The sequence below is a fragment of the Eptatretus burgeri genome, chromosome 12, assembly GCF_056783735.1.
Source record: "Eptatretus burgeri isolate ZD-2024b chromosome 12, Ebu_testis_v1, whole genome shotgun sequence".
Lineage (NCBI taxonomy): Eukaryota > Metazoa > Chordata > Myxini > Myxiniformes > Myxinidae > Eptatretus > Eptatretus burgeri.
The window spans coordinates 56886054-56894708 of NC_140972.1; positions in this window are offsets into that span (position 1 = coordinate 56886054).

Genomic DNA, 8655 nt, shown 5'->3' on the forward strand with positions numbered 1-8655 from the left:
CTGGATACATCGCTTTTGTAAGTGCGACAGTTTTCAAATTAGGAGCTTGGAGTGATTTCATGTATTATGTAATGCAATTTTCCACGATCTAATCTCACGGACCAAATAAGTATATCATCGAAATGTGATTTTGGCTTTGAGGATCGGATATCATCCAGCCTAAACAAATGTCAAAATCTGGAGTGAAATCTGATCATTTAGAGACATATTGAGTCTTTTAACTATACCCATTTACTTTAAGCAAGCAAGTCTATGTTCCCTCCTCTATATATACACAAGAACATGTGAAATTTCCAAAGCATTAAACTTGTCCTTTTTTTCTACTCTTTGGAGCATTATATTGAGTGAACAAAAGATTTAAGAATGTGCCAAAATTAACCACCTTCATTGAGTGCAACAGAAATAACCGAATTCAGTGCATCAAAATTAATTAACCAGTGGGAGCAACACGAAGGTAGCCATTCTCCATGTTGTGGGGCAGATAACAGCAATTTTTGAGAGGAATCGTGCAAATTATGATACAAGCATCAAATTTGGCACATTTGTTCTCCAGGGGATTCTAATCAAATCTGCCTGATTGGCCATTTGAAAATCCAAATTTTGAAAAATTTGAATTTTTTTTTTTTCTCAAAAAAGTCAAGATCACGAATCACTGTTGGATGCTGGCTGAGATTGGTGAATGTTTCAGAAACATCATCAAACACGTTCCAAGTCTGCCATGCAGTTTTCTTCCCTTTACCGCGGAAGGCAGACACGACGTCACATCCAGTGAACGCCTGGAAGTATGGGATCCCTCTAGCTTTCTCAGGCCCTATTGCAGAAACTACTTCATCTTCTGGAGTCCATCGCGCATTGGCTCCTTGGCCAAAGGCAATCCACATGTTCTCAAGACCTAGTTCCTGTAAGGATAGCAGTACAGATATTGCTATGACTAGTACGTCCGTGTCATTAGCCTTCATGATAATGGACTTGCTACCATCCGTCGTTGCATCCCTGGCGGGTACAAACATTCGAGTGTCAGCTTCTTCATGACAACATGGAGACACAGCATCCAGTGACTTCCTTGTGTTGCTAATGGCATCTTCTCCTTTTGTGACAATGACTGTGCTTGTCGTCTGTGCTTCACACATCTTTTCCACAAGGAAGTGAAACAGCTCAGTCTTGTTGCTGTCATCTCGAAGAAAGCTTCTCCAGTTACTTGGGGTCTTACTGGTTCCTGTCACTCTTCTTCTGATTCCTTGCCCCATTTTCGACATTGCCTCGGACTTCAGACTTGACTTCTTGTACACATCAAACACTACGTCCACCCTCTCGTACCTGGCACCATAGGATTCTACCTTTGGGATGATGTCTTCTTTAGCATAGTCATCAAATATCTTTGAAGTGCGTGGAGGTAGGGCATTGATAAGTGCTGAGCCATCAATGATGACTGCATCTCCCCTTGGTTCTCTGTCTGGGATGTTCACTTGCGCTTCAAGAATTTCAGCCAGCTGTGACTTCAAATTTTTTTGAATTTTTTTTTTCCTTCAAACTTTTCAAAATTTGGATTTTCAAATGGCCAATCGGGCAGATTTGATCAGAAAGCCCTGCAGAACAGAAAAGCCAAATTTTATGCTTGTATCATAATTTGCACGATGTTTCTGCAATCTACTACACTAATGGGGAATTTCGGGAGTTAGGATGGCAAATTAAATTAAAAGAAAGAACAAATGGGAGGATTTGGGTTAGTAAAGCAACTTTGAAAAATTCCAACTCAATTTTTTTTTCTGTTAGGAATACATTTCCCTTGAATACATCTTAAAAATCAATGGGATTTTGAAGTTTCATTCAACGATGTTTTTGGGAATGCATCTTTGAAGTAAATACCGAGAAATGCCTGTACATAGGTGTGTGTGTGTGTGTGTGTGTGTGTGTGTGTGTGTGTGTGTGTGTGTGTGTGTGTGTGTGTGTGTGTGTGTGTGTGTGTGTGTGTGTGTGTGTGTGTGTGTGTGTGTGTGTGTGTGTGTGTATATATATATATATATATATATATATATATATATATATATATACACACACACACACACACACACACACACACACACACACACACACGCACACACACACAATTGTCATAACACTCCCGGCTCACCCCATTCCTCTCCACTTTCCTACCCCCTCCCTCCCCTTCCTTGCTCCTCTTCCTCATTCCTGCCTATTCTCCCACCCCACCTCGCTCCTCTCTCTCTCTCTCTCTCTCTCTCTCTCTCTCTCTCTCTCTCTCTCTCTCTCTCTCTCTCTCTCTCTCTCTCTCTCTCTCTCTCTCTCTCTCTCTCTCTCTCTCTCTCTCTCTCTCTCTCTCTCTCCCTCTCCCTCTCCCTCTCCCTCTCCCTCTCCCTCTCCCTCTCCCTCTCCCTCTCCCTCTCCCTCTCCCTCTCCCTCTCCCTCTCCCTCTCCCTCTCTCTCCCCCTCTCCCCCTCTCCCCCTCTCCCCCTCCCCCCTCCCCCTCCCCCTCCCCCTCCCTCCCCCTCTCCTCCTCTCCCCCTCTCTCCCTCTCTCCCTCTCTCCCTCTCTCCCTCTCCCCCTCTCTCCCCCTCTCTCCCCCTCTCTCCCCCGCTCCCACCCCCTCCTCCTCTCTCGCGCTCCCACCCCCTCCTCCTCTCTCGCGCTCCCACCCCCTCCTCCTCTCTCGCTCCCACCCCTCCTCTCGCTCGCTCCCACCCCCTCCTCTCGCTCGCTCCCACCCCCTCCTCTCGCTCGCTCCCACCCCCTCCTCCTCTCTCGCTCCCACCCCTCCTCCTCTCTCGCTCCCACCCCCTCCTCCTCTCTCGCTCCCACCCCTCCTCCTCTCTCGCTCCCACCCCTCCTCCTCTCTCGCTCCTACCCGCTCCTCTTTCTCGCTCCAACCCCCTCCTCTCTCTCTCTCTCTCTCGCTCCCACCCCTCCTCCTCTCTCTCGCTCCCACCCACCTCCTCTTTCTCGCTCCCACCCACCTCCTCTTTCTCGCTCCCACCCCCCTCCTCTCTCTCGCTCCCAACCCCCTTTTCTCACAACTTTCCCTCCTGGAGTGCATAGTGACATTTGGTGAGGTGTTGCTCCCCCCAACCCCTCCTTCCTTACTCTCTCGGCTCACCCATTTCTCCTCCCTTTCCTATCCCCTCCTCGCACTCCCTTCGCCTGGAGACCTGGAGTGTTTAACATGTGGTGATGAATTGCTCTCCCCACCTTCCTCGCTTTCCCTCTCTTCCTTTCTCCATCCCTTGCTCCCCTCTCCTTGCCGATGTTCCCAGCTCCGCTCCTTGCTCCCCCACCCCTCCTTGTTCCCCCACCCCTCCTTGTTCCCCTCCTTGCTCCCCTCCTTGCTCCCCACCCCTCCTTGCTCCCCCACTTCTCCTTGCTCCCTCATAACTCTCTCCCCACATCCTCCACTCACCCCCATCCTCCTCGCTCCCACACCCCTCCCAGAGTTTATAGCGGCATTTGGTGAGGCATTACTTCCCCCACCCCTCCATCCTCTCTCTTCACCCCCATTCTAAACTCCCCCATTCCTTACAATATCCTTGCTCCCCCCACCCCTCCTTGCTTCCTCCTCACTCTCTCCCTCATCTTCCTCGCTCCCATCCCCCCTCCCGGAGTGTGTCGCGACATGTGGTGAGGCGTCGCTTCCCCCACCCTCCCTTCCTCGCTCTTCACCCCCTTCCAAGCCCCCCTATTCCTCACTTGTCCTCTCTTCCCCACCCCTTCTCCCTTCCCTGTCCCTCCTCCCTCCCCTCTCCTTCCCCTCCTCTCTCCTTCCCCTCCTCTCTCCTTCCCCTCCCCTCCTTACCCCTCCTTCCCCCTCCCTCTCCTTCCCCCTCCCCTCTCCTTCCCCTCCCTCTCCTTCCCCCTCCCTTCCCCTCCCCTCTCGTTCCCCCTCCCCTCTTCTTCCCCCTCCTCCCCCTCTCCTTCCCCCTCCCCTCTCCTCCCCCCTCCCCTACCCTCTCCTTCCCCCTCCCCTACCCTCTCCTTTCCTCCTCTCCTTCCCCCTCTCCTCTCCTTCCCTCTCCTTCCCCCTCCTCTCCTTTCCTTCCCCTTTCCTTCCCCTTTCCTTCCCCCTCCTTCCCCTCCTTCCCCCTCCCCTCTCATTCCCCTCTCCCTTCCCCTCTCCCTTCCCCTATCCCTTCCCCCTCCCCCTCCCCTCTCCTTCCCCCCTCCTTCCCCCTCCCCTCTCCTTCCCCCTCTCCCTTCCCCTCTCCTTCCCCCTCCCCTCCCCTCTCCTTCCCCTCCCCTCTCCTTTCCTCCTCCCCTCCTTCCCCTCTCCCCTCCTTCCCCCTCCCCTCCTTCCCTCTCCCCTCCTTCCCCTCTCCCCTCCCCTCTCCTTTCCTCCTCCCCTTCTCCTTCCCCCTCCCCTTCTCCTTCCCCCTCCCCCACCCCTCTCCCCTTCCCCCTCCCCTCTCCCCTTCCCCCTCCCCTCTCCCCTTCCCCCTCCCCTCTCCCCTCCCCCTCCCCCTCTCCCCTCTCCTTCACCCTCTCCTCTCTTTCACCCCCTCCTCTCTTTCACCCTCTCCTCTCTTTCACCCTCTCCTCTCTTTCACCCTCTCCTCTCCTTCCCCTCCCCTTCCCTCCCTCCCCTCTCCTTCCCCCTCCCCTTCCCTCCCTCCCCTCTCCTTCCCCCTCCCCTTCCCTCCCTCCCCTCTCCTTCCCCCTCCCCTTCCCTCCCTCCCTCTCCTTCCCCTCCCCTTCCCTCCCTCCCCTCTCCTTCCCCTCCCCTTCCCTCCTTCCCCCCTCCCCTCCCCCTCCCCCTCCCCTCCCCTTCCCCCTCCCCTCCCCTCCCCTTCCCCTCCCCTTCCCCCTCCCCCTCCCCTTCCACTCCCCTCCCCTTCCCCCTCCCCCTCCCCTTCTTTTCCCCCTCCCCTTCCCCCTCCCCTCCCCTTCCCCTCCCCTCCCCTTCACACCTCCCCTTCCCCTCCCCTCTCCCCTTCCCCCTCCCCTCTCCTCTTCCCTCCCCCCTCTCCCCTTCCCCCTCTCCCCTTCCCCCTCCCCTCTCCTCTTCCCTCCTCCCCTCTCCCCTTCCCCCCTCTCCCCTTCCCCCCCTCCCCTCTCTCTCTCTTGCCTCTTGCTGGCTGGTGTGTGTACTGCCATGGCCGCTCCTTGCTTCGTGTCGTGAGTACCCCTCCTCTGCTATGCTGTTTGGTGTTTCCACTTTCCCCATTTTTCGTTTCCCATGTGTTCGTTTTTAGCTGCGTCACCTTGCGAATGCTGGCTCTTTGAGAGCTCCGCGTTGTTGTTGTTGTTGTTGTTGTTGTTGTTGTTGTTGTTGTTGTTGTTGTAGTAGTGTCGTGTAGAAGATGCTTAGCAGGCAGACACGAGCGGGGGAACAGTCGAGCCGGGCTGTGTTGCACAAGCGCGAGCGCGGGCGTACTTTGCCCGCAGCTCTCCTTTATTACGTACTCAGCACACTCACAAGCCGGGCGACTACGGCATCACTACAACGCCTCAGGCGGCGCGCACTCCTTATATTCCTGGCAGACACGATGACCACGACGACCACTCCTCCCATCATCATGCCCCGCCCTGCATGCCCGCAGGGTATACCACACTCCTCCCTCCTAAAACTATGATTATTAAATGATCACCATCATAATAAGCATAAACAGCACGAAGTACTACGGTATAACAGTAGACAAGGTACAAAAAAGAAAACAGCGAAGTATAAAAGCACATCACATCATATAACGTGTGGAAGCGAGCTAGTGGAGCTGCCACGGCCAGGTTCCGAAGACAGAGGTGCACACAGCACCTACCAAACTCTGACCGCGTTACCGATATGAAGCAGCAAGGCGAGAAGCACAGCAGCACTACACAGCGGAAACGCCCCCAGGTGGCTCATGCTTACATGGCCTTCGGCGAGGCCGCGGCGATTTCTCGAGCAAACCTCCCCCGGCACCATCAAACGCCTCCGGCCCACAAGGCGGCACATCTCCCCCAGGCAGACCTGAAGCAGATAAACATTCCGAGGCCGGAAGCCCGCTGTCTGGAAGCCGTGGCGCCAGCGCCAGACTCGATTGACCTTGGATGGGGGCGCTGAACAGCGTTGCTGGCTGGACGCAACCAATGCTCCATACCAACCCACGCACCACAATCAGTTGAGATGCCAACGCCCGTCTAAACGGCCTTGAGCGAACACAGAGAGCTGCGCCCCCGGCGCTAGGCACGTCTGACCTTGCCGCAACCAGAGGTGGGGGTAACGCCAACCAGCGCACCAGTCCTGGCTCCGAGTCGATCTCCGAGACCCACACGGCAGTTAGACGGTAGCAATTCCATTTAAACCACACTTCAACCATAGGCTCATCATAAATCAATAGGAATACCGCTGGAACCATTGCAAATTCATTTTCCCGTACAGCGCGTTCTTTCGACAAAATCCCTGCACATGACAAAGCAACTACCCACGGCCCAGGGCAATGGAAGGCCAACCCAACCTTTTTATTCGCCACCACCGCTCCCAAAGCCACAACATCACATTGACCATACTGCAAAACCCATCGATTGATCTCCGCCAAACCCACTCTCACACAGGAGCTGTTGGCGTTTATTTCAACAACGTTAAACTGCATCACTAGAGCAAGGAAAAACAAATATGCAATGAACAGCAACCCATAACCCACATCACGAGTCCGTCTCTTGGTTGTTGACTCGACGTTGTGACTCGCGACTTCTTTTAACGCCACGGGCTCACCGCAACCCGTTGAAGCTGCCCGAACAACACCGGCGCACCCCGCACCATGAACGCAGCCGATGCGCGAGAGCTCATCGCGAGAGCTGGCACGGCCCCTGCTGCTTCCGCACCGCACACCACCGTTGCAGGCAGCAACGAACGGCTGCTCCCGTTGCATCGACGCGGCTCCCGCCGCCAGAACCTCGCCCTCGGTACTCGACGAAAGCATCGAAGAGAGCACCGGCACACCTGGAGGTACGAACTGGAGATCCAGCCCGAGGTGCGCCAGCCAGTCCCGACCCAAAAGGGCGGGCCCCTCCCCTCGCACCACGAACACCGAGAGCCGGGCGCGTCGACCTCGGTAGCGCACTGAGACGTCGGCCCTCGCAAGCGGTGCAATCGCTTCACCGGTGTACGTGTACAGCGACAAGGCCGTCCCGACTAGGCGAACACCGCGAAGACCACGAGTCGCCTGCTCGCCCATGACCGACACTGCCGCCCCGGTGTCCACACAAAACACGGTCGGCTCGCCATTCACTTCGACCTCCACCATGAACGGCGTCGTCATCTCCGGACCAACGGAAAACAGACTCAACCGTGGTTGCATCTCCTGCTCCGGCCCGCTGGCATCGCCATGCCCCGGCTGCAGGCCGATCTCCAGGTCACTGGGGTCCTCCCGCACCTCGTCATCCAAGACCCCAACGGAGGCCCCCGCCATCCGACACACACGCTTCAAATGTCCCACCTTGTGACAATGCAAACACACGGTGTTCTTATACGGGCACATTCGTTGCAGGTGCGGACCACCACACCCCCAGCACCCCTGGAAATCCACCTCGCTCCCGGTGCGACCGTGCTGCGGTGCGCGCCCTCGTCCCGCACCGCCAGACGCGCGTGCGACCTGCGGCACCTGAGTCATCGCGCGGACCCCGGGCTGCGCGACCTGTGGCGCCTGGGTCATTGCGTGAACTCCGGGATGTGCGACCTGCGGCATCTGGGTCACCGCGTGGACCTCGGGACCAGCCGACATACCCCGGCTGGAGCTACTCATTACGTCCTGGCCGGCGATGGTGCGGACATCCGCGAGCATCTGCTCGACAGACGAAGCAGTCCCGACCGCCGAGTCGAATGTGACGTCGGTCAACCACAGGATGGCTGCTACCATCTTCGCGTCTTGCAGACCAGAAATAAAACGATCTCTGAGTCGTGCCGGACGCTCCTCTGCCGTGAACTTGCAAGGCACGGCCGAATGCTTCACCCGTGCTACGAAGTCTGCAACGCGCTCCTCGCCACCCTTCGCGAGGTGATCGAACTGGAACCGCGCGAGCTGCAACGACTTCTCTGGCGCCAAGTGGGTCTTCATTTTCGCCACGATGTCCTGAAATGATAGCCCGTCATCACTGGGCTTATTTGGAGCCACCAAATCACTCAGCAGCCGGTAGTGCTCCGTTGATGGCGAGGCGAGCAAGATCGACTTGCGTTTCTCTTCATCATCTACATCATTCGCGCGGAAGTAGCAACCCAATTGTTCAGAAAACACCTCGAAGTCATCTCCCCCGAAAACGGGCACGCGCCCGTGCGCCGTGCCCCGACCTTCTGCCATGTTCGTGCTGGCGTGACTCTTGGCTCCGTAGTCTGGAACCGCACGGGTTATTCGCTGCCGCCCTGCACACGCCAATCCGAAGATCCTCGTCAGCCAACTGTAGTGTCGTGTAGAAGATGCTTAGCAGGCAGACACGAGCGGGGGAACAGTCGAGCCGGGCTGTGTTGCACAAGCGCGAGCGCGGGCGTACTTTGCCCGCAGCTCTCCTTTATTGCGTACTCAGCACACTCACAAGCCGGGCGACTACGGCATCACTACAACGCCTCAGGCGGCGCGCACTCCTTATATTCCTGGCAGACACGATGACCACGACGACCACTCCTCCCATCATCATGCCCCGCCCTGCATGCCCGCAGGCTATACCACAGTTGTTGTT